Below are 26695 nucleotides of genomic sequence, written 5' to 3'. Positions count from 1 at the left end.
TTCTTGAAAAAAATAAAATCAGAATGTATTGCTGTAGTTTGAGACGACTGTGAAATAGGGCAATGTTTCCTTCGGCGAACATATCACTTTCAAGGCCCTTCCGGCCCTCGCAGCGCTCTATCTATCATCTCTTATGTGCTTTTGCAGTGTCAGCTCTGAGCTCTGCTTTGCGAGCGTTGCCAGCTCTCACATCCCATGGGTTAAGTTGCAAACAGCCACTTTTCTGGTTTCTCCCATAAGCTTTTCATGTGTGGGAGGATCTCCTTGCAAACATCCGCAAAGTGACCTCGTTGTCCTCTAAATCTTTTCTTTCCCATGACGCTTGCAAACAAACAGCAGCGGTTTGGGAGCTGTCGTGCCGAGCCCGCTGTCTTTGAACAGTATTGCTTCCTTGGACGCATACGTCCCCCTCTCTACCTGTATTCAGCTGCGGTCCCTTGCCTTGTACTAACAGGACGTCTAAATAGATCTGTGCAAACAGTCCTGCGTTTGCTCTGCCTGCGCAGGAGCCAGCTGGGTCCGAGCCAGCCCCGGCTGCCAGCCGCCCCGCTATCACGTTGTGCCACAGCGGGAGCAAGGGACCGCCTCGGGCACAGGACCCTGCGGACAGGGCTGGGCGACCATCTGCAGCTGACCACAAGGACGTGCCTTTAGAAGGCCGGGAGAGTCCCGGCCGCTGCAGGCTGCTCTGGCACCTGGTGCGGTTGGGTCTTGGCTTGTGACCGCCAGCCCTGGGTCGCTGTGTCAGCAGTGCAATGTTTTCTGTGTCAATAGAGTTTGTTGATACTTCTCACTATTCAAGGTTTTGCATGGTGAGATAAAACGGATGTTATCTGGGATTACCTTTGCCTGTTGGTAAGCAGATAAGTGCTTTCAGAGCATGGCATGTGGGCATGAGCAGGGTGCGGGGAGCTGTGCTTGCCCAGAAAGCTCAAGGGTGGGTGGGCAGAAATGGTTGGCTTGTGAGCTGGGTCTTGCAAGAACTTGATTCAGCCCCAGCTTTCCATAGTTCATCACATGTGGCTTTCACCAAGTCATTTTTCAGGAGGTGGGAAGGGGCTTCCAAAGCACAAAGTGAGGTTGTAATATGCTCTGGTAAAATGACCAAACCCTCCGATTCTTACCTCCCTGCCCCATCACATGAGAATTAGAAGCCATTTTTTGTCTCCCTGTTCTGAACCGGTACGTTGGATGTTCTGTGAGGCAGAGATTTTTGTTTTCTTACTTTTTATTGAGCTTTTCCAACAGCTTCTGGCTTGCTGTGATTTCTTACAAGAGGCCACCCCTGAACACATGGAGCAAAGGCACAAGCATTGTCTTGCTGCCCTGTCTGTCTCAGTTGGCAATACTGACATTTGTAGCCCTATTTTTGGGTGGCAGAAGGAGCACTCAGGAAGTCTACAGAGCCAGTCAACTCCTCTTTTGAAACTTCAGGGAGTGGAGATAGTAAAGGAGCCTGGGCCTTCTTGTTTGTGTCAGAAATAGTATTTCCACTTCAGAAACCCTTTCTTATGATGCCAAGGCTATTTGATGCTGGCTTGATGAATGGAAGCTATTTTACTTGGGGAAAAAAAGCAAATGCGTAAGAAATATTTATCCTTTGGTTTAAATATTCTTCATTTTCTTTTCAGTTGGCTGGAATACTAATTTTTACTACTTTAAAGTTGGGAAAAAAAGAAAAAAAAAAAAACAAAAGACCCCACCTCTGAATTTAGGTCACTTGTTTTTATTTTGCACAGCATTCATATTGCTGTATCAGATAGGGTTAGTGTTAATCTTAATAACGAAAATTTAATTTTCCAAGTGATTTGTATTCTTTGTGATGACATGAACCTCTCTTCTCTGACCTTCCTGGGAATGATGGCATTAGCAGAATTCCCACAGCTTTTCATTTAAAATTTTTTAAAGGAAGACCAGTTTCCAAACCATGGCTTTCCCCATTGTGGTGCTACCTGCCTCCTGCCCAGGAGTTCCAAATTTCAATGATGTGCTGGAAAGGATTTTCATGGGTGGATTTTGAAGGGTCCAGTAGGTCTAAGGGGATGAAACTTCTTGCCAATACATGCAAAAATAGTCCTCATAGTTGGAATTAGACCTCTCAAACAGTAACTGTACACGTATGCATAGTGGAGCTTTTAATTTGTGATGCTAATTGTAGTTCAGCTTGCAACTGTCTGATGCCACCCTAATTGCCTGATGCTGGCAGGTCTGTGCCAGAAATACTGTACTTCATTTGGGAAGTGCCATTTCTAGGAAAGCTGTAGAAAGGAAAAAACAAAGCCCAAATCATTCTGATTATTCTGAGTCCGTGGACGTAGGTGAAGCTTTTAAGGAGCACGCAGGTGTTGACATTCCAGGTCTGCAGCAGTTACGGTGGCGATGCAGCTGAAAGGAAACAATTTCTGAGTCTAATTGTGCAACCAGATGTGGACTATGCAAAACCCATTAGTTCCAAAGTGCATCCCAAGGGAATGCAGATAGATCAGCTTCATCCATAGACTGTGCTCCACGCACATGAAGTTTAGATGTTTTTTCCTCTGGGAAACAAAGTGATTTCTGGTAGTCTTTTTTCTTGAAGAGGATGCAGAAACTAATTAGAAATGTCAGATATAATACAGAACATTATTGTTTGACCATGTTGTTTGGTTTTTATTATTACAACTAATGTGTCAGATGGTAGGGCTGTCTACGTTAATTGGTTTCCTTCATTGAAGCCCATCTGGATCATATTTTTTTGTGATTTATATGTTAAATTAGTTGGTAAGATATATGAGAACATCCTTTTGTTTCCTGCTTTAAAGGCATGTTGGATCAAAGGCGTATTATCTTGCAGTTCTTTTACGCATATGTAGCGTATTGTGATTCCTTTTCAAACCATGGCATATGTAATGGTATTCTTTCATTATGTGGTCTTGATTGCTTATTGATTGATTAGATTTTCCTTGGTGATACTTGAGCCTTACGAAGCCACGATGAGCTTGGTTGTCTCTGAAGTAGCATTTATAAATGGATATGTCCACATGCCTCCAACTTCCATCCACAGCCAGGTTCCAGTTCATGATACCAGGTCTGATCAGCACTGGCTTGAAGTTTCTTTTTCCCTCCCTATTGCCATTTTAGCACCATCATCTTGGGTGAGGCCAGGAATTAGTGCTGTGATGCTGAAGATTAAAGCGATACCATTAGCGTATTGCTGTGTGAGTGGAGTGCGAATCCTAATGAGGATGCGGGCTCTGCACCAGCTTAGAAAAAGTCTCTCCTTTTTCTTCAAGTTAAGAAAAGTTTTTAACATTGCATTCTCTAAATTTTAATGAATTGCTGACTCTTTTGTATTTTGTTATTGTTCTTCTCTGCTATAATTACTCAGGTTTTTCTTTTTCTTTCTGAAGTCAAAGCGGTATAAATGAACACGCAAACGCTGGAAACCATTTAAATGGCGAAGTGACAAAATTAAAATAAAGAAGATGAGCTTCCCTCAGGCCAGGAGAGAACCCAGGTTCCCCTCATTAGAGCCAAGAGGAGTAATTGCAGTGCTTTAATCTTCCGTGTCACCGCACCGGTTACCAGCCCTGCCTGTGCAAAGCTTATGGCAGACAGGGCACGCTGTGCGGGCTCCCTGCTCAGAGGGAAACCCGGTGCTTAATATTTCATAGGCGAGCGAAGAGCTGACGTGGCAGTGCTTGCTGGCGGGGTTTGGTACCACCATCCCAGTGTAACACTGATTTTTTTTTTTTTTGATTTTTTTTTTTTTTGAGCTGCTTCGTACTCATTTTTATGCAAAATGCTGATTATTTCTGTGAAGAGCAGAAATCAGAAGAGTGATTTTAATCATGACTGTGTTAATTTGATGTGAGCTTTGGCTGTTTATGAGCTTTCTCTTTAATGGCGCTAATTGTCAGTTATAATGTGAACACCATTATACAGTAATATACAGTAATTTATTTAGTAAATGAGAATCTTATTCCAAGGACCATACTGCAATATGCCACAGAGACCTCATCCCTTTAATCTTACATGAACAAACTTGTACTGTCTAGGCCAAATTGGTAACAGGAACATCAACTTGGCAATGTGATTTCATACCCACAAGTGCCAACATGCATGTTTTTGGAGATCTTGAGTTCTTCTCCATTAAAAAAAAAAAAAAATGCAAAAAGAAACCCCCAACAGAACCCGACAAACCATCCCAGCATAAAATGAAGAGCTAACACCCTTTCATGTCAATTAACGAGCTTTTACGTTTTGTTGATAGATTCATTTTACTATATTATTATTGCAAAACAATCATTTGCATTAACAATTCTTGTGCTTCTTCAAGCATGTTTCTTAGAAGACTTTCCAGGTTCTAATGGTGTCTTTGTTCTTGCTACATCTTTGATTTTCTTCCTTTCCCCTTTGAATTTACATTCGAACTTCAGCGTGGTCTAGATCTACAGCTAGTTGCTCTAATTTGAATGCTTAGATCTCCTTGCCAAAGTTTAGCACTGTGTGCTATCTTACCTCTCATTATATGACTTAAATTCTGATGTTTTACAGGCAGAAAACAATCAATGTTGTTAATGTGGAAGACGTGGTATTCAGTGCACAAACCCCTTTACTCTAGCGAATAAAGTGAGAGAAGTTAATGGGGTTTTTTTCTGGTTTTAACCTGAATGTTAAGCCTTGCTATCACTTCTGGAGTCACCTACAGTGTATGTCCAGCCTTTTGTCCACCCGTGGATGGCAGGGGATATTTACCTTTTAATGTTAGAAATGGGGCCTTTTCTGTTATTTAGTTTTATTCTTGTGCATTTGTAAGTCTGTTTAGAGTTGTGTGCACTTTTTTGACATATTATAAAGATGAACGTATCACAGTATGTCTTCCTGATATACAGGAGAGAGCTAACATTCTATGTTACTGTGTTGCAGCTGGGTTTATTATTTCTGGCATCCAGCATATCTGGTAATTGCAATTTTGCAAAGATCTCTGGTGTTGGCTTCAAGCATAAGTGAAGACTAATTGTGAAACAGGGAGCCAGCACTGGTTTTATTTCCTTATATTTCGTTTAGTAGTTGCTCTTCAAATTTCTTGCCTCCATCTGGCAGGATGTAGCAAAGTAGAAGTCAATAAATGATGGAGGGACCTAAAGAAGGCTGTTGGGAATATATCACAGTGAGAGACTTCAACTGTCTGAAGTAATTTTACTGTAATATTCCCTCCAGGGACCAAATCCATGCTTACAGGGGGATACTTAGAGCTCCAGTGACTTTGAAGGGAGATGTGCTGGTGAAACTCTGAGTGAGGATTTGGCTCCATACTCATGCTGTCTGTGCTGCAGAGTGTCCAGGGAATTTCTCATGCACTGCTTATTCCATCTATTTCCCTTACAGCACCCCTGACTTAATCATTCAGACAAGGAAATGGCTTGGGGGTTTTCACATTTAATTATTTTTTTCCTTTTTTTCAAACTGACAATTAGGAGGGGTTTTTTTTGGTGTGTTTTCTCACAGTCTTCTGTCTTCCCTTTCCCTACAGTCTTTGGGGGTCCAGATAGCCATAAAATACTCTAAAAATACAAAACGCTAAAAAGTCAAAAAAAATGCTAAAAAGTCAAAAAAGCCGCTCCCAAAAAAGCTGGCAATTGTTTATTGCCAATAAATTAAGATCTTACTCCAGGAGTCTCCAGACTTTATTCCTCTTTGGTTTTCACCACTTTTAAAACTTGTTCAGGTTTCTCATCGTCAGGACATTACTGTGTCATCATCTTAAAACATAAAATGCGTGGATATATGGAGCACATGGCCAAGTTTCCGTCCTGTTGCACTGCAAAGACAGTGAGCAGTGCAAGTTAAACATCATCTTATAACTGTCTGGTTTACTGTTTTATTTTCCTTAGTGTAGCTGATACTCTGTCTCCTCACAGTTGTCTTTAGTGCCTCCCATATACTGACAGGAGAATCAGTTGAGACTGTAATTAATGACTTTATTGCAATCAAGGTTCCATTTTAGTGCAGAATGCTTCATCTTGTAGTAGTGAAATATTTAGTCTCCATCTGGCTGATCTTTTCTGTGAATGCCCCGTGATAATTAAGAAGAAACATGAGAGGATGGTCTGAAATTAAAATATGTTTAGTGGAGGGGTTAGCGTATCTTGGGACTGTTCATGTAGAGACCCAGACAAAATTTAGGGATGTAACAGCAGCTTGGTTTTATGGCAGCATCTTCCCACTGCCTGCCAGGCCCCAGTAATTTCTAGAGCGAGCTGCAAATGTTACAATGCATCCAGAGTTTTATTTTGAAATAACTATCCAGTAACACGAACCAGATATAACTTCTTTCAGGTTGGATGGGAATGTCCTGCTTTCCCCAAAGGATTTCCACTGTCTTGTTGGAAAGGTCTGAGGCAGTAGCACTACACTGCAATTACAGAATGTTAATGATGAGCTAAGAGTTATACATTCCTCTTAACATAAATCCCTGATTTTCTACATGATTAATTGGAGTCTGGAAAGACTGACAAGGAGAAGGAGGATCAGATGGGGTGAAAATAAGAGATAAGAGGCTGACAGCGAGCTCTTGTTGTAAAGGAGAGTTATTTTGAATAGGAGAAAAAATCAATACAAAGGTTGGAGAATTTGACAGAGTTATAAGAGCTACCTTAATGAAAGGTAGCAGATTCAATAGGATTGTTACTTGAAATGTGGGATTGTCTGGGTTAAAAAAATGAGGCTGTCTCTCCCCCGCTGTAAAGGTGAGCTTTATGTGCTGACTGGGTACTCAGGCTACTGGGTTTACTGGCATTCACTATGGACACTCAGCGTGGCAAGAAAAGGGGTAAAAAGTATGTATGGGAGCTTGCTAAAATCTGTTCTTCTGGAATAGTTATTTGATTATGGAAGGAGAAGAAAGGGGACAGCAGGTAATAGCTATTTCTGCTGCTTCACCATGTCGGGTACCTGCTGTGTTAGAGTATGTGGGAGGCCTCTGCAAGATGAAGTGTCTCATGATGAGGAGGTGACTTCATTTGGCCCGAGCTGTAAGGAATGGGGTAGGACTTCGGTAGACTCGAAGGGATGTTTAGCAGGAGCTCTTCTCGGTATGTCCGTGTCAGCATCCTTCCCCCAGTGGTGATGGTGAGAGGTGAGCACAGGGAGGAAGGCTCTGCATGGAGGCTTTCTAATCCATCTTAGAGGAGAGCTGGAGTTGGCTGAACCTCAGCATCCCTGTGCAAATACATCTCGGACAGAAGCACTATTTCATTTAGTATGGCTAGATATGGGGACTTCAGTAACTCTGCAGAAACTTGCTCCTGCAGTTATTAGAAAGCTGTATTACTGCTTTCAGTGGAAATGGCCACTTCAGTCTTAAAAAAAAGGAGCCAAGTTTTCCAAAGTTGCTCATAGCTTTTTAAGTTTGGGAACTCAGATGAAGGAAGGCAATTTTTTCAGTCACGTGCTCAGCCATGAAGTGCATGAGGCCTCCAGAGAGGTGACCTGCGGTGAAGTGTCCCTGGGCTGCAGGCTCTGAGCACAGGTAGGGGCACACCGGTGCGTCTGCATGCCATGCTCTGCTGGGACATCTCCACGCAAGGGTCCCAGGACACTGGATAAAACCACATGAAGTTTGATAAGTGCTCAGCACTGCCTCTTTCCCTCAGGCAAGTCTAACAGTCCTGGGACTTCGGGACGTCTTCTCCTGGAGATGTATGAACCTCCATAGTTATTTCCGTACGCCCTCTGGAAATAACAAAGATAGATAACATTTGGCAAAAAAAGAAAAGAAACATTGCACAAATGTGTTAAGAAGTGATAATATTTCCTTGGCACACAAAAAATCAAAACAAAACCTTAATGTGGTTAATGGGCTTGTTGGTAGCTTGTCTGCCAGTATTTCCCATGGAAGTCATTTCACTGGGTCTCAAACAGTGGGAATAGATTTCACCAATGTTAATCATGATTTAAGGCAGCAAGCAGGAAATGATTTAAATTGTCTGTTATACTAGTGCTTTACTGATTGCATTTTTGTATTTTTTTTCCTGAAGAATTCTAAACAGTTGCTATAATTTCATGCCAAGAGAATAAATTACGTCAGACATGTTTTTCGCAGTTAGAAAACTCGGTACATTTATTCAGGTTTTACTTCCCCCCCCCGTTTTATCACATGTTAAAGAACTGTTTTCTAAGGGATGATGACCAAAAGGTTGTGTAAACCAGAAAGGAAGATGCATCCTGCTGTCTGGTTATTCGTGTGTCCAAAAATGTTTTCATTAAAATTGATTTTATAATGTGGGTCACTGAAATGCTTTTTAATTCTGGGAGGAGGCAGGCTGTGAAATGCATTCATCGCGGATTGTGCTGATCAGTAGTAGCGTACTTAGGTTCTTGCCCTCCCACCTGAATCCTTCTGCTGTCTCTTATATTGAGTTTAAAAGCTCTTTGGGACAAAGAGTATCTCTTTGCTGGGTTTGCGCAGTGCCTGCCCCAGTGGAATTCCTACTTTGGGATACAGCAGTGCCGCTGCTGTAACCGCAGGCTTTTCAGGGATGAATTGCTTTGTTTTTCCTATGATAAAGCTTCATATGATGTAAGAGATCAGGCAGCAATATGAGTGTAGTCCCTGTTATTTCCCCAGTTCACAGGCATTGTATTTCCAGACAGGATGGGAAGGTTAACTAAAGTTGAAAAAGGATCTAAAACACAGCAAGAGTTTACTGTCTGATAGAAATGAAATAACAATCAAGTGGTTGAAAACGAGGAAAAAAGGTTTGTGTTTGCTCATGCTTTGAGACACACAGCATTCATCTTTCTGTAAAGAAAAAAACAATTTGGGGAAAGTAGTCATATCCCTGCGTGCGTGTCCTCTTGCTCCCTATTTTTTTATCCAGCTTAATAAGCAAAATTCTGTATTCTCTAATTAGTTGGGCTTTTCAGCACATGCTTCGAAAGGCTAATAACGTCCTTTTCTATCACCATCCCATCTAGGCTGGCTGTTGTCAGAAGGGGCTTTGCTTTATCCTCTGCCTTCAGAGAGGAGGCGAAATCAGGCTCGTATTTCCAGGAAATCTGCAGCCCCTTCTGTTTCCTGCCTGCAGCTGCCTCCAGCGCGCTCACTGCCTGGGCAGGAAAGCCTTTGTTATCCTATCCCGCAAAGAGGGCTTGGGTATCCTTGTCCATTGATCATTCAGGAGGGTTTTTTTCATAAAACATAGCTTCTGATCTACACATGTGTAAGAAATAACAAATTTTGACTTCCCACCAGAATTAGAAATAGCGTCACCAGGTGGGAAGGAACTTTTCCCCCTGCAGTGGGCTAGCAGTTTGTTAAGAGTTTAGTCAAGCACAGAAAATAGTGCCTGGTCTGACAAAAGAGCACTAGTGTCTACAGAGGGGGCTGTTAATTGTCTAGGAAAAGAAGATTGAAAATGTGTCCCAAATAAGTTAAGGATAAATCATTCTTCTCTGGGATTGAGGGCAAATTCAATTTTTGAACAGACTCTCAGACACCAAATAAAGGGTGGAGAAGCAACCTTGCTCACCCTGGGTGGTGAATGCAGCTTGAGAATTAAAATACACATTAGCACAAGATCTATCACACACTGGTTATAGAAGGGAGAGGCTTTGGGACTTGATCATGCCAGGGATGGAAATTTAAATTTCTCAAATTTTGTAATTTTTTTCTTTGTAGGGCTTTTAACTACATTCAGTGTTTTGAAGTTCATGCCTGCAACGCTGCTTGTGTTTGCTCTTTGCTTTAACTGGACTGCTGTAAGGGTGGTTTCAGTTGATTTTTTATTTTTTTTTTTATTCCTACATAGCGTGCTTCCATTCCTTCAGGCTGGCAGTGTCTAAGATAACAAGTTCAGTGCTCAATGCCTGCATGCAGTATTCAAGGATTCTCAAAGAGTAGCAGATTTAACTTTTTAAAATGCAAAACCACACACGGATGAGTAGCCAAAATTACAAAATTCATCCAAAAAGAAGAGGAAGCCTCTTTTCTTTAGTTCCTTATCAGCCTTGGTTGAGAGGGGAATTCTATTCTCCTTGCACTGAGGTCTAGATCCTCTTAGGGCAGGCTAGTGCTCTTGAGGAGAAGGTGGCTTGCTGAGAGTTGAGTGACACATTTAATCTTGTGATGGCACATACCAGGCAGGACCATAATATCCCTTAAGAAAAAGAAATGTCATTACATCCAGTTCAAAATAGAAGATTGGAGATAACGGGAAGGTTTTAAAAAAGATTAATTTGAAATTCTTTGCTTGAGAGGTCTCATTCTGTTTGGGAGGCAGGAATGTGAGCGCTCACTTAATGAGCTGCATTCAAAAGATGAAATTTCAGGAGAGTAAAAGTAAAACCCATTATTTCCTGAACATAAATGGAGTTACCCATCCTCAAATCCGTACTTGTGTCTTTCTCCTCAACCTCATCTAATATTCCCCTTGCTCCCTGTTTAACTAGGAGAAATTTTAGGGGCCTTTGCCTCGAGGAAATACCCGAAGTAGATACCTTCGATCATATCAGTCACTGCTGTTAAACCACATGCTGTTTACTAAGTAAGGCTGAAAGCTACATGCTGTTGTTGCTGGCATACCATTTCTGAAAGGCCTGCTGGCCCTCCCACTGAACCATATGGTGATTTATCAGACAGTTTAATAGTGGCAAGACCAAGACCCAAATTGGTCAAAACTAAAAATGCGTATTCCTTATGTTGCCTCTGATAAAATGTTCACATTCCTTTTCCCTTGGTGGTGTTGGGGCTGTGCGTGCATAGCCTGGGAGGGAGTTGCTGTATTTTCAGGGTAGAGGATTACAATCTTACAAGTTAGTCTTTCAAGAAACTGAAACCAGCAATTTCTGGATGCTTGCAGCTCCAACAGCTGTTGTGTTGGTCCATTTTAAATAAAAGAAATATGAAATATATATGAAACATATGAAAGCTCAAGTGCGGAGCTTAACTCTGAGGAGTTTGCATGTGAGACCATGTAAGAGGAAATTAATGTTTTTGGTAGAAGAAAAGCAAGCTCTCATTTCAAAGAAAGCTTCCTAGCAAACTGTTTTGGCCTGCTTAACACTTGTGGTAGCAAAACATCCACATGTGATCTCTGACATAATATTGCTGCATTATTAGGAGAGTTAGTTCAGATGTTTTCCTATCATGATCACGTAAGATAGAAGTGGAAAATATTTTGGGAACATTGCAAGGAATAATTTGACAGCAGTCAGAAGCTGGAACTGGAAAAGGGCAGCAGGAGAGAAATAATTAGCAAGGATAATTTTTGGGCCTTGACAACCTGGCGTGTCTTTCTAGCAGTGAATGGATTCACCTGACACCCAGAGATAGCCATCTGATAATAGCACTCATAAGATCAATACATCGATACTTTATCCTTGAAACGGTATTTAAAGTCTGTTCTTAGGTTCATTTCTTTACTTCTGTAAAGTTATAGCAATCTGGGATTTGAGATAATGCATTCATTACAGCCTTATCGGCCCTTCTTCATTTACCGTATTTTAATGCATCTACCATGATTGCTGAAGAAGGATGCTCAGTGAGCTTAATCTGCTTATGCTTGAAAAAGAAAGGATGCTCGAAAGATTAAACTAGGGCCTCGTACAGAACAGGTCTGAGAGTTTGCAGTGCTTACAATAGCAAGGCGTTTGCGTGAGAGCTATTTGGAACGTGAAGCTTCCGTGGTGCTGGCCCTGCAGAGCTCGTGGTGAGGAGAGGAGGGGGAGCACAGCACAGATTTTGCTTTTGTAGATGAAGATTCTGCCCAGGCTCTCACACGGCTAATAACACCAAAATAATGTTTAAATGGGTTAAACCTAACGCAGCTTCTTTCTCTTAATGTATCTTGCTGCTGCACATCTCTTCACGTTGCGGGGAATTATTTGTGGGACCGTGATGCACGCCCAGGACACAGAAATAGCGAGTGCACGCTTGAAATAGTGGTCACGCATATAAGTAACGTATATGTAAGTACAGAGAGAGATTTGGATCTGTGTCTCGTCTGTATAGACTCACCAGTTTCCCCCAGAAGCGTGTGTTTTGAAAGAATTTAAACAGGACCTGAAATTTTATTTTTAACGAGTGCTGCTGTGAAGGACGGGAGACGTACAGCAGGGGAGTATTATTTCCGTGATGGCACCACATATACGTTCTGTCTCTAGCAAGGGAGAAACTCATGTTGAAAAAGACCTATTTATCTAACAACATCAACAACAACAAAAAAAAATCCCTTTTCTGATAAAGATTGGAAAGATCAGTGGCTGCCCTCTGAGCGCCCGGGACGAATTATTCCTACCTCTCTCTCTCTTGGTATTGACAGGAGCTTCACGGCGGCTGCCTGAGGGGCCGGGGCCGTCCCCGCCACCACCGGCCTCGCTGCCGGCTGGAACGCTCAGCACTTTCAAAACCAGTGGGTTTTGTTCGTTTTTAAGCAGATTATGGCGTGAAAGATGGAAGAGGAGATCAGAACTGGCAGGAAGCTGTGATTTGAATAGGACCTTCAATTTGACACATGTTATGTCCTTAAGAGAGGAGTCGGCGCCCGGTTTTTGTTGACAGGTGTGGCGACGGCCTTGAGGGATGATGGGCACTTCGGTGAATTGCTAAATTGATTTGATAATCAGTAAGTGAATTTGCTAAGAGCAGGTACTACGTGCCTTCTTTGGGGGTTGGTTAACCTAGTGACAGCTCGTTTTAAATATACTAGGAGGTTTTAGTTTATTTTTCCTACTTTTTTTTTTTTTTTTTTTTTCTGGCAAAAGCTCTATACAGAATTACTGCTAAATAAAAGAAGCAGTTTGTCCTATTTGGTTTAAAACTCACCTGAAGATGACCAGAGCTCACTTGTACAGCGAAGCTGCTGTCCTGGGTTAAATTATTTCCATTTTCTCCAGTTATGCCCAGATAGTGATGACGATCATCATTAAGTCTATAAAGTTTATGTCCCCTCGACAGGGCTGTGGTATTTCACCACTGTTGCTGTCTCCAGGTGGAGAGCATCAGCAATGCAGGCAGCCTTTGGCTCATGAGGAGCCTTTTATGCCTGCCTTGCTCCAGTTCCCAGCTGGTCCTGTAAACCCGTGGACTTGCCCTCCGCTTAGAGCACAAAGCAGAGGTTTTTCCTGTCCCTGGTGGCACAGGACCGGTGCTGCAGGGCGGGAAAGGCAGGTGGACACCACTGCCCGGGGTGGCAGATGGCTGTGGGTGGAGGTGAACTCCTTCAGGTGGGTCTCTGTCTAACCTTTAGGCTGTTTGTGTGGTTCTGGGTTGGATTTGCAGTTATCTCCTCCGTAGCCCTGCTATTCACAGTGGAAACTGGACACAGGACAAGTCTGTCAAATTAAAAAGCACTGCCTCCAGCGTCGGGCATACTTATTAGAGTTTATGTTGGAGCTACTTAGAAGGGGGATTTTTCTTCAGGTATTTCTGAAAGGCAAGACAATTTGTAAAAGTTTATTATGTATTTATTTTCTGGTTGCCCAGCAATGTCTGTATTGTTTGCTTGAGTTCAGATTAGAAACATTTGTGTTCTAGGTAGCTCTCACTTGCCCAACTATTAGAAATAGGAGATATTTTTATTCTCATATGCATTCATAGAATCATAGAATGGTTCGACTTGGAAGGGATCTTAAAGATCATCGAGTTCCAACCCCCTGCTGTGGGCTGGGACACCTCCCACTAGACCCGGTTGTTCAATTAATAATTGTCCTCTGTTCTTAAGACATAAATTGAAATTGTGTCCTTCATACCATGATGCTCAAACGATTTCCTTTTCAACGAAGACTACGTAATAAAGGTTAAAAATGATTTTTGCAATCCGTGCATTTAAGTATACATTACTATCTGTTTTAAGGATGGATAATCAATGTAAAAAATGATACTTCCGTGTATTCCTAATAGGTCACTGTGTAAATATCCATAATGGAATCGATCCTTTAGGTTATGGCAACCATTAGTACAGAAAGGGGTTTCACAATTAATGTATCAGACATTTGCCTTTCATACTTACATGCAAAATGATTATTTATTGATTATTTTCAATCCAGGTTAATGATGTTGAAGAGTTTTCGGTATCTCAATTTAAGGTACTTAAAGTGCGGTTCAAACAGAAATATCATATCCCTTTCAAGAAGTTGTGACTGCTACCTGATAAGTGATTTTTCTCTACATTCTCTCCCATTTATATACGCATACATATAGGTTATATATAAATTAAGGATGTTTGTGCACGTAGAAAGTCTTGGTGACGCATTCAGTGTCAGCCTGGTTGGTAAGTTTTACTGTGTCTGTAGAGCGATGGGATATTGCTAGAGCCAAACACTCTGGGGTTCACCCCTCTCAAAGCGTGTGTGACGCTCGCCGGGGTTAATGGGAGTCCTGCATTTGCCACAACAGGAGGAAGATTTTCTTGCTGAGTGTAGTTTTTGTTTAAACTGTAAATGTTTTCGCAAGTTGCGTAATGGATTCAGTTATTCTCTTTAGAAATATCCACATAAACATAGGCATTATTAGCCCAGGTAACCAGCTGAGGGAGCGGGAGCAGAGGTGGCTTCTGAAAACAAGCTGATTCCCCCATTATCTGCTGAGCACCTTTTCTCGCAGAGCTCTGCTGAAGGCAGGAGGGGAGGGCTCTGCCCTGGAGGGCACCCGCCAAGCTCAGCACTGCTGTGTGTGCCACATTCTGAAATGCACAGCCCTCCCGGGGGTCTTCAGGGTCCCTCTGCTGACAGAGGAGCAAATAAGTCACTTACTGCTGCACGGTGAAGAGTGTGTAATGGTCACCAGGATTAGGCCATGGCTGCAAGAGTACTTAGCTGTGGAAGTGTAATTGCGAGGAAGGAGAACTATTGCATTTCATCCCAGTTCAGCAGAAAAGGGTTCCCAAGCTGCCAGCTGAACTGGTTTTCTTTAGCAATCAGCTTTTGGGTGAGGAAAAATGATTATATTTTTACTGTTACCTACTGTTTTATCTTTAACAAAGTAATTGCTGCCTAGAGCTGTTTAACTCTATGAGCATGAAAAGCACGTATAAAACCAAACTGTATGCTAAAAGGCTTGCTTGATTATCATAGAACATTTTGCATTCGAAGAGCTTTCCAACTGAATATCATAGAACTCTTTGGCAATATTAATGAGCAGCGAGAGGAACATAAAAAAAGAGTGTAAGTGACTTAGGATCCTGTGTCTTGTTTGCAAAGTGACTTGGGACATGGCTCCTGGTCAATATACGGTGGCTTTCTCAGTTCCTGCAAGTCAAGCCTATAAGAACGAACACAACTGTTGGTCCAGAAAGAGCATTATCTCGGCTTCTGGCACTGTCTTCCCCTTTGATATGGATTTGTGTTCATAGCCTAGCTCTCTTGTGCAAGTATCTAAAAAGAGGAAGGTCTCTTGCAGGCAGCCAATCCCACCATGGTTCAAAGGGACAGAGGATGGGCGAGATGATACAAGGGCAGAGTCTGGTTTTTATTAACAGTGGAGGACATTTTCTTCCTCTGATATGCGGCTCCAGAGAAACTGAGATCCAGAAAGTAACTCGGTTTCAATTCATAAGGGCATTAAGCTGGCATGTTTACCCCTGCTTGATCGTGTATACAAGCGGGAGGTGGAGCGCTCTGTGACAGCTTGGTGAAGTGGTGACCTTGGCAGTGGAGGAGTGGGTCTGGTGCAGATTCACCGATCCTTTCAGAGGCAGAGCTGGCATTTGAAGGCTGCTGGCATGTGCTGCTACGGCTGCTGCATGTAAGCTCTGAGCCTATAAGGCTGACATCTGCTTTTGAATAAAACTGTCTGTAGTGGAAGCTGACATCAACCCTCTGTGCTGCTTTAAATTCATATTCTCCTTGGAAAAAAATAATCTAGTATTTCAGTGCAGTTTTGAACTTTTTTTATTTGTGAGTCTCCTAAATATTTTCCTGGTGAAGTGTAGGCCCTTTTTCAGTGAGTTTAAGCCTACTGACAGTACACTGACTTTTCTTAATTATCTTCTCCAGACCCCTTTAAATTAGTCCCCCAGGGGTCTGTGAACCTCATATTGAAAATGACAGCTTTAATATTTCTGTACTAAATACTTACAGAGAGTTGTCCAGGAATGCTGACTCATATAAGATTGCTAATTCCCACTGAAAAACAAAAGAATCTGATTTTAAACGGTAATACGTCTGAGGGGATGGGGCACAGTATGAAGAAAGAGGAGAATGGCCATCCAATGTGACTGTGGCTTTGTACGTACTGAAAACAGGAGAGTGTGGGAGGGTAAAAATCATTTGAAACCATTCAACTCATGAATAAATGTATAGCTTTCAAATAGCTAATTTTTTTATCTCATAAAAGAAAACCGGTTAGGGCCAGTTCCTTTTTTTATAGCCCTGTCATAAACTCTGAAAAATGAGGTTTATAATTTGTGGTCTGAAACCACCTTAACTATTGCAATACAAACAGCATCACTGTACTGCAGTTTATTTCTAAAATGCCTCCGGTGAAAATATTGCAGTGCCATAATTAACTAATACCAAGATCCTGTTTGTGGCGCTTTGTGCTGCTTTCTCCAGAAATATGCAGTTAGTACAAATCCTCAAGGCTCAGAAGATGGTGGTGCTTCAGAATAATCTCACATCACCATGTCAGTTAAGACAGTCACTAATATTGTTTCTTTGGCTCACAGAATCCGTCCCATCACTGGTTAGATTTATAAGGAGGGCATTATATAGTTTATATATGTGTGTGTTTGTGTGGCTGTGTATGTAAAAAAAAAAAAAAGTACAGAGAACAGTGTGCATGCTGTCTCCTAATTACTTTGTTTTCTGATATCTCAGCAACATTGATCTTTCAAAATGATCTCTTGCTGGTGGCATCAGTTTTATGTTGTAAAATATTCCTGCAATTCTGGCAATGATAAACTAATTACAGACTATACATTTTTAATGATTTAATCTCTTGTCATATTCCTAGAGAGAAGTGAACCTGATTCCAAACAAATCTCCCATGCATGACCAAACACTCATCATGAAATGTATGGTTTTCATTAAACCCTGTTGTTAATACAGGCTTAGGATTGTTTTGTTAAAATGGGGAGAGGTTGGGGAGTAAAAGCATGCTGAAAGATTACTGTAATAATGCTGCAGTAAGCGTTTTGAATCACACAGAGCTTCCAGCAACATTCCACTGACATGTGCCTCCCATTACAGAGGCTCTTGACAAGCCATATGTAACGTCGGAGCCACATGTGTCAAAGGGGCTTTCGATGGGTGGCAATTAGAAAGATGCATTCGTGTTCCTCATCCCTTGCTGGAAATCCAGGTTTGTGCCGCTCCCCCTATCTATGTTGGCGTTTAGGTTTAGGAATAATGATTAGGAAAGCGGTGGGTCAAATAAACAGCTTCAAGTGATGCCCTTGTTTTTTCACGTGCCGAGACGTCTGCTCCGTGAGCTGCTGTTGCACAAGCGCAGTTTGTACCCTCATTGCCACCCCTGCCCCATTGCTGTGAGCCTCAGCGGGGGTCTGCTTTTTAATCTCGCAGAGAGGCTAAAGCAACATGCCTTGGCCTCTGACTGGAGTCTGAGGGTGGTGCTGCAGTGGGGAAACATAAAACGATCATCTCCTTTGCATTTACTGGAGGGACTGGGTCTGTAATCCTCGTCGGTAGCAGCTCTTACAGTTGTGCACCAGATCCAGTGATGGAAGATGGACTTGGTTCTCTTGAGAGTGCTGAGGTAAGAGGTGCTGGAAAGATGACAGGGAAAAAACAATTGTTAGAAATTTCTTTTACTTAGGGGAGAAATTTTAAGTCATTTCAGTGAGCTGTAAACACTCCTGCCATTTTGCTTGCTTTCGGGTGCCTTTGCCCCCTTCCCAGAGAGCTGCTTTGTTGTTTTTAATGCCTCCAGTCTTCAGGAAGTCTGATGATAAGAACAGCATTTAGAGAAGACATTTAAAGCAAATCTTAATATATCTGGACCGACTGTGTGCATGCTGATACACCTGTGAGAATTTGAGTCAGATGCACACGCGTTCACATAGCTAATAAAAATCAGGGCCTATAATTGCTTAACCTAGAGAAGTGAGTGTGTGGAGGGTGAATTAAGGTTCCTGTGAACTTCTTGTGGTTTTCCTGGCACAGTGAGGATGAAACTATTATTATGAACTAGAACTCCAATTTTATTAATGTTCTGAAGTATGGAAGGAAGCAACAAATCTGATTTAAGTGAAGACATTTGTCTTGGCAGTGTGATTTACTCCAGGGTTGTAAATTTGACATGATGGAGACTAAAATGTACTGAAACTAAAATTTCTCCCATATCTCACTCAAAGTCAAATGATTTAAATAGCAAGATATGAGAAATGACATGTATCCTTGGATGTAAATATATTTTCGGTGCTAAAGATTTTAATTTCACGTCTGAGGAAATTTATCCATTTGAGGACTAAACTTTTGGGAAAACAAGGGTCAAAATTTCAGGGCATAGTATGGGGATGCAGCTATAATGAGTGCACTTGCTGCAGTGAAGGTTTCCTGCCTGGTAGCCTCCAATACGGGGTCCAGTAATGATAAAACAGGTTTTATCAAAGGTGAAATCTGCTTTGCTGACACAGATCCTGATAATGCTTCTGTCCTGCAGTGCTTGCCACGCTCCTCTCTGGCACTGTGCCTCTACTGTCTCCTGCACAGTAAAAATCTGTTCAGGACAAAACATTAAAACATGTTGAAGGTACGAAAGTGTTAACAAACCAAAATGGGGGCTGGGGACTGAGCTATCCTTGCAGGCAGAAGGCCTCCAACATGGCATAGCACCGAGCATCCTGCCTGCCCTCGATCTGGGGAAGATTTTGTTGCTGGTTTTTTGTCATTTTAGGACCAGTCCATGTAGGTGGATCAAACCGAGGTCCCTAGCTTAGGACTCCTAACCCTGGGTTTTCTCTTCATTCAGTGACAACTTGCACCTTCCCGAGGGTCACCAGGCCCTTGGGATCATTTGCCCTCTGAAGGGACCTTCTCCTTCCACTGAGGATTATGGGAATTTATGAGAACTCCAGTCCTCACTTTTCACACATGTCAAAAGTGCCTGAAGTTAATTTTCAGGCTTGACTTTTTGGTCACCATCACAGAGACTTTTTTTTTTTTTCCCAGATGAACCTGAATCTAGCCCAATGGCTATCTGGTTGATTTAGCATAGCTCTAATTCTCCTATTCATTTCCTGACTAGTGTCTTTTAAAAAGTCCCCATATTCTGGAAGTAAAAATCAGAGCTTGAGTTTAATTTTTTTTTTATGATTTTTTAAGATAAACCAGTAACTTTTATGGCCTTGCTCTCTGATTCCATGAAATGGAATTAATTTCTTCGCAGCACTGGACTTGCTCTGTCAGTTCAATAAAAGTAATGTGGACAATTTCAGTCTATTACTTTTAAATTAACTCAGCCCATATGACTCTTCCTAATACACTGCCACCTTGTGAAAAACAGGGTTGCATTTTATTGATTCATGTGATAGATGAGAATATTAAGTGTTCCCTGGCAAACAGCACCCCAAACAACACGAGGCTCTTAGGCATGCCAGGACTGGGGAACTAATTACGCTGAGACAGAAGAGGTTATTTTACTCATATGTCGTAAAATGGAAAAAATATTAAAGTAACTTTATAACTTATAAAAAACACACCACTTCTCTTCCATCCCCCCCCCAGCCTTGCTGATAGATTTTTGTCTTGCCATATTTTGAGTCCATTTCTGAAAATGCAGAATCTAAGAAGGTCATTGGGAAGTGAATAAGAAAGAAACCGAAGCAGGGAAAACCTTAAGCCAGTGAAAATACGAGGAAATGAAAAGAGGCCCTTGTAACACCACACACCTGATATCTCAGTGCATGTACTAGCCCTGTTTCCCACAAAGGGAGAGGGATGAACAGGTATTGCCCCTTCAGAGATCAAAACTTTTCAGGAAGGTTGCTTGTTAAAATTTCACTTGGTGAAAAATGAAGTCTGGAAAGCTGGTGTGATGATCCTTTGAGGACGTCTTAGAATAATTGTAACAATAATGCATTAAAATGTCAGTAGGGGAAATGATTAATTGGAATTGCCTTCATTTTTCTCCTCCATTTGCTTGCATTCCTGTCCTTTGTTCCTCATATAAAAAATAAAAATAGTAACATCCAGTCTTAGCACTATATATGAAGTCTTTTTTTACTGCAAAGTGACATATGTGAAACCTTGCTACTGACATTCATGGACTTATATGCCTACGACTTCAATGGCTTTATTAGTGTTTTGGCTTTCAGCATAAAAGCTAAAACACTGAAAAGCACTGAAAAATTCTGGCCGTGGCAGTGACATTTTTCATTCTGTATCGGGAAGTGCGGTAGCTTGTGTGTTGGCTCTTGGTTTGCTCTTTACAAGGCAGAGAACCTAATTTTCAGTTATTTTTCTCTCAACTCTTGTCCTCACTTAAGAAGGACTAATCCAAGCCGGCACACTATACAAAAGAAAGATCAGAGGCAGAGGTGACCTGTGTTCTCAAGGCTCTAAAACACAAGCAAAGCGGGAATAAATGACAGACAGATATAATAGGAGCAAGAGAAATTGGGAGCAGGAAGCTATTTTCATGAACTCTTGCCCATGCTCGTTGGGTAACTCCTCCAGATGATGAGCTTCAAAATAGGCTGCTGGACCAGCATCCGAAACCTAACCTCATGTGGGTGCATCTTCCCTTTGTGTATTTTCCTTTACAAAATCTATATGGCATTCAGGATTGAAAACCCATCCCAGTATTTAAAAAAAATACATGGTTCTGTATTTCATCATAAGAACTAGAGGAGAGGAAAAAAAAGAAAGCAACGTTACAAATAAGTAAAATAAGTAATCTGCTGGTTGCTTTAGGCATGTTTCTGCTCATTTTAGTTTGTTGTCATTCAGTTTGATTCACTGAACTGATTCAATTTTAATGGTTCACTTATGCATGCAACTACCTGGAAAAAAAGATAAAAAAATGCCCCTAAAGCAAATCTTACTGAGATTTTGGTCAAAAAAGGGATCATAAATAAGCAGAAGCAAGAGCAAAAGCTAAAACAATATGGCACACATCAAGTAAAAAGAGAGTACAATATGTGAACTGAAGAGCAGAAAACAAACATGAGCTACAAAATAGAAGTTAAAAAATAGTACCTAAGGTAAAAAATCAAATTCAATATGTTTTACAATTACACAGGAGAATGAGTTTCTTCAACCTTTATATTCTTTCTTTATTCAGTTAATTTAAAGACAACAAGGTTGGAAGGGCATCTCTTCCAAGGCACCAGCAGTCTTAGAGTCCTTCCTGAACGCCGGAAAATTTAGCAAGGGGGAAAATTACATATACTAAGAATACAACATGATGAATATGTTGTGTCACATACATACCATCTGTGAGTTATTCTGATAGACAGAACAGCTTGTCTGCCAAATCCTAAAGCATGGCTTTGATTAGTGCATGCGTTGTACGATAATCATCTTGGGGAATTTGGGTGAATTAGAGTATGACCTTGAACTTGTACTTTAAAGGTCATGCCATCTAGGTCTGGAAGGGTAACTCCCTACTCCTGTAATTAGGTTTTTCTGTAATGAGTGCTGTAGAACAGAAGTTTTCACAAATGAGGCTGCCGTCAGTTACCAAGGAGCGGAGAAACGACATCGGGCCATAACTCCCAGAGAACAGGGACGGAGGGATTTTTACCTGCAGACTTCACGGTGGTTGTAAAACAAGATGTGTTGTATCCAGTGCTTCGTACTGGGGGAGAGCAATGGGAAGGGGAATTTTGAACTCACCAGGGTTGCAGCCACTCAAGGAGAGGTGTCCTGTGCATGGTAATTCGTTAATTATCTGCATAGTTCTGTAAATCATCTGCTTTTGTGGTGGTCACAGTGTTCCCTACTTCTTGGCTCCATCGCAGGCACTTACACGGTGGGAGGATGATCAGCATCTCACAGATTTGGTCCTTGCTATTCTGGTTTTAGTACTGTTGGAAGTTAATTTCATATGTTATCATTTACTTAAAGTTGTTAAATGTTAGCCTGAGTTTAAAAAAAACCCTAATTTTTGTGCAATAACATGATTCAGCTGCGATGGCTGCTGCAGTAAATGTCTTATAAAAGAGGTCCCTTCCTGAGCTATAGTGCCCATAAATATTAGCTTTATTTTTATAAGTAGTTGCTTTTTCAGCAGCAGAGTAGCTGTAACCGTAAAAATACTTAATAAGAAATGCTTTCTCAGTTGCCGTTTATATTGTTAAACATTAAAAAAAAAAACATTTTGCATTTCCTGAATAGCCCTTAACATTAAATGTAAGTTCTAAGCAATTGTTTTTCTGTGGTTTGGGGATTTTCTGCAAAATGGCTCTGAGCATGGAAAGCTTTTTTTTTTTTTTCATATTTTTTTTTTTTTTTAATTTTGAAACTGCTGAGCAGCTCTGAGTGTTGAAGATTTAGATTTTGAGAATGAAGAAACTTAAAAGAGGCTCTGCGCGCATCCTCTCTCGGCAAGCTGGTTTAATACAGATGTTGCCAAGCGGAATCCAGGCAGTTTCAAAACATGAACTTGCTGTTTCTAATTGGTACCTATTCTGAGTCACCCTGACTCGCTATTGTGGTTTGAAAATCACATTTTCCTGTCTTTTCCCCTTTCCCATGTTGCATGAAAATAATAGAGAAAAATTATTTCAGGCTGCCTTTTAAAAGCTAATTATGTGGAATGACATGTGAAAGGTTCAGGTATTCTAGGTGCATTTCTCCATGGGCTTCAGTGGGAGCAAGCAACCAAAAATCCTGGCATGTCAAATCCCAGTTGCCTTTCTTAGTCCTTCCATGGGTGGAGAATCTCGGCACCTTTCTGATGCTCTTTGATAGGTATAAAAAGCTGCGAGCGTTGCTGGCGACTCTCTGGAAGCAGGGAGGAATCCTGTTAAATGATTTGTGGCTCATCTAGTGGCACTTCTCTGTATTCAAGGTTTAAGAGCTACCCAAGCCTGGAGAAACCTTTTAAGCGTAGCAGAATTTCAGAGTGTGTAGGGCCGGACTCACTAAACTTTGCCATTTGAGTCCAGTCCCAGGGTATGTTGTGCTTTGTATGAAAAGGAAACAATCTGAGTGAATCCTCTACAAAAGTTAGATCTTACCCTGTTCTGTAAGTGCAATCATTTGTAAGCTTTTGCAGAGAAAGAACAAAATCTATTTTTAAAAGTTTCACTCTGTGTGTTGGAATTGTTTATTTTGGAGTCTGCATTAAAACAGCAAAAAAATGGTCATCAGCTAGGAACTTATCACTTGATAACCAGAAGGCATAGTGAAACTGCAAAACTCATTTCTATTGTTTGTTTGATTTGATCCTATAAAAATCGTGACAATGAACACAAGCAAGCATAATATATTCTTTCATTATGCTTCCGTATTTATTTTGTATAACAGGCAGATAAGTATGTCTCTAGCAGTTTCCCTTTTTAAGAATATTGTTGTTGATTTGAATATATAAATGTAGTTTTTTAAAAATTATGTATAGATAGTGTATTTTCATTTTGGAGGGTTTTGTTTCACACATTCATGTTTTAAGGCAACACTGTTTTCATCAGAGCTTGTGATCTTTCCTGAGTAGTACCTTCAAAGAAAAACTTTACTTTTAGTGGCTTGCACAAACGTCTAGGTATCTTTCAGGCACACAGGGAAAGGCAGTAGCTCTCCTGAGTAAGGGTTGCCATCAGAACAAAATCATTTCTGATGTGCTATTAGGTTTCACTTGCAGAACACCCAGAAGATTACCACGTAGAAGCTATGGTGGCTTATGTTCTCCATGGTGAATTTTATAGCATCAAATCGTGTAAATGAGTTTTGTGGTTTCATTGCTTCTATATTCCCCCCCTGTTTTTTGTGGAGGGTGCAGTAATTGCCATGAATTCTGCAGAGAATTTGCAATCAGACATATTTTCTGTTAGAACAAGGGGGCCCACCTTGAGTGCCTTTGCCAGCGATAGATCTTGGCAGCAAGTCCATAGGGAAAAAGTTGTTCCTGAGGCTCGTCCTGGACAGGAGACCAACTCTTAAAATGAACAATCAAGTGCAGATACGAGAGCATTATGGTCATATACCATGATCCAGTATGAAAAATGCTACAGCTCTATCTTCCAGTGTCTTTTACATGCTGCCACAGCACAGTGTAAAAGAAAAGAGAGAAAAGGTTTAACACATTCCAGTTGGGACAGCATGGGAAATGTGAGTTTCCAGAAATAGATCAAGGTGTTAAAGTTAGATCCAGTTACAGCGGAGACTAGTTCTGTGGAAGACCATGTGTTAGGAGAAAATGTTCTAGTCCGGAATAAAAAAAAAAAAAAAACTTTCTAAAACTAAATCTTAAAATATGCACTCAACTCTAGAATAGCAGATGCTCTCCACTCCAGATGCAGTGTATTGGAAGAAGTCTGCATTTTTTCAGTTGCTGCTAAAATAACGTCTATAGCATTTCAGACTGGAGACACTTTGCAACTCAGGAAGAAGTTCCCCAGATGGAAGAATGTGAATTATTTATGCAGTGTTTATCTCAGGGTTTACTTCCCATCACAACCAATTAAGGCTATTTCATTTCATTAAAACTAACATTTCCACATTGGGGAAATCATTTATCTAAGGAAAATGTTATAGTATCCACTACTTAAAAGCTTGGAAGCTTCCATCAATCATATAGTCTCACATTCTTCTAAAAACTTTCAGGATGGGAAAGTAAAGACATTTTCCTGTATTAGGTCTTGCCAAATTGAATTATAATTAATTGGATTTTAACAAATTAAGATATTCATTCTTTTCTTCCTACGTAGTAGGAAACGGGCTTCAGAAGTGGTGCCCTGTCACCTCAGCCTTGCAGTCCCTGGACAAGCCTCAACTCATTTTTATCTGTATTCATAGAGCAGAGAAGGAGCCTTTGCTCCCACTGAATTGTCTTAAGACGTTTTTGCATGAGCAAAGACCGAGATCAAGCCTCACAGAAACAGAACGTATTGTGAAATGAAATTGGCAGCTTGGTATGTAATTCTGCATTGAAAGTCGCTGTGTTTGCATGGCAGTGGGGAATTTACTGTAATTCTTGTCTTTGTTCCTCTCCTGCTGCCGGTGTCTGACTGTGACTTGTGCGAGGTGCACCATCGGGTGTCTGCGATAGCCACGGCATTAAACTGAAAGGTCGTCGTCTTATTAATTTTAGAACTATTTTCCAGTTGAGATACTGCCAGGTCTCACTGAGGTTTCAGCAGATTAGATTAGATGGTCTTGTGTATAGACCTGCTCTAAATGAATTGCATCAGTCTTAGGGAAGAGGGGAAGGGAGAAAGAGAGCCCATTACTGTCATTTGACAACTTCATTTCAGTTCTTGCCCCCAACAATTATAACTCCTAGAAAAGCCAACTTTTGGAATCTGAGGAGTTAAGGTCTGGTCAAACAAATCACTGCCTGTCACTGGTTTTTTTTTTAAAGTCTAGAGCAACAAGGATGCCAATCTTTGAAATATGCTAGGAGAACATGGGCAAAAATAATCAAAATAACAGGTATGCAGTTTTATCTTGGTCTGTGGTGGGTTTAAAATTATAGAATATGCTGTAGCTAACTTTACTGGTGGCTCTTTGTGTGGTCTGGCTCAACAGTATCACTGTAAGAATGTTAAAATATCGATTTGTTCTTGTGGCGGGAAGGATTCCTGCATTATCTCCATCCTCTCTGGGGACAGGCATTAACAAAGGCCTTCGGAAGTCATTCAAGACTCGTTTGCAAACAGCTAAAATTTCTCAGAGTTTTATAAGTAGGCTGTAGTGGTCTAACAATCAGTTATTTTAATTTCATGCATTTAAGGGGAAATAAACATTGTTTTTCACAGCATCCTGCTGAAAAAAAAAAGGTCTATTGTTGCCCTGAGCTTGTGGGTGTATGTGTGTGCTTATTTGTGTGGAAGCCCTGACTGTTTTAAAACCATATGCATATAACTACTATTTCTTGGTGAGATACGACAAAATTCTGCATGTGATAAAGAGAATTTAACAGTGGGTGAAATTTCTTTAGATCACAAATTTATTAAAATGCCTGACATTATTACTGTGGAGGAAAAGTTTATCCTTATTTATGTCTTGCTGCTGTTAACTTGGAAAAAACCAAGATGATAGTGATTACAAACTCTGATTTGTATGTGACTGTAATCAGGTTGTGATGTGGAAGGAAGGAGGAGGAAATCTCACCTAAGTTAAGTCGGCTCCAACAGTTTGTTATATTATGCATTAGGTCTTCTTTAAACCATTTTCCCCCAGAAACATTTTCGTGTCTAGTTATGCCAGAGAAAATCCAAGTAATTTTTGCCTCTTTTTTTAAGGTACTTTTATCTGAGCTGAACATACTTGCAGAAATCCTGTGGTTTGCTGGCTTCTGCAGTTGTAGCATCTTTTGAAGCTGGCTCCTTGCCTGTCGGGCTGGATCCTGTACAAGCACCGAGCAAGGAGCCCGCCCCAGGTCCGGGTGCTTTACAAGCGGATGGCTTCAGACTGAGCCTCCCGCAACGAGCCCTCGCTCTCACTGACCCTTGGTTTTATTCTCAGCATCAAACTTCAAAGATTTAATCCCTGTCTAGCATAGCACTGTTTCAACTTGTTTTATCTGCGTGTGGGTGAAAAAAAGGAATATCGAAGTGATACAATTAGGACAATGTACCTAAACCTATTG

The 26695-nt window shown here is 41.1% G+C and overlaps 1 protein-coding gene across 1 annotated transcript in view; it reads left to right on the top strand.

Moving 5' to 3' along the window:
• PTPRG (protein tyrosine phosphatase receptor type G) overlaps positions 1 to 26695 on the top strand; it is a 415686-nt gene that overhangs the window by 230654 nt on the left and 158337 nt on the right. The window lies entirely within an intron of this gene.

This window comes from Numenius arquata, chromosome 8 (genome assembly GCF_964106895.1).
Source record: "Numenius arquata chromosome 8, bNumArq3.hap1.1, whole genome shotgun sequence".
NCBI classification, from domain to species: Eukaryota; Metazoa; Chordata; class Aves; order Charadriiformes; family Scolopacidae; genus Numenius; species Numenius arquata.
Note: the sequence above shows the minus strand (reverse complement) of the source record. Positions and strands in the feature narration are given on the sequence as shown.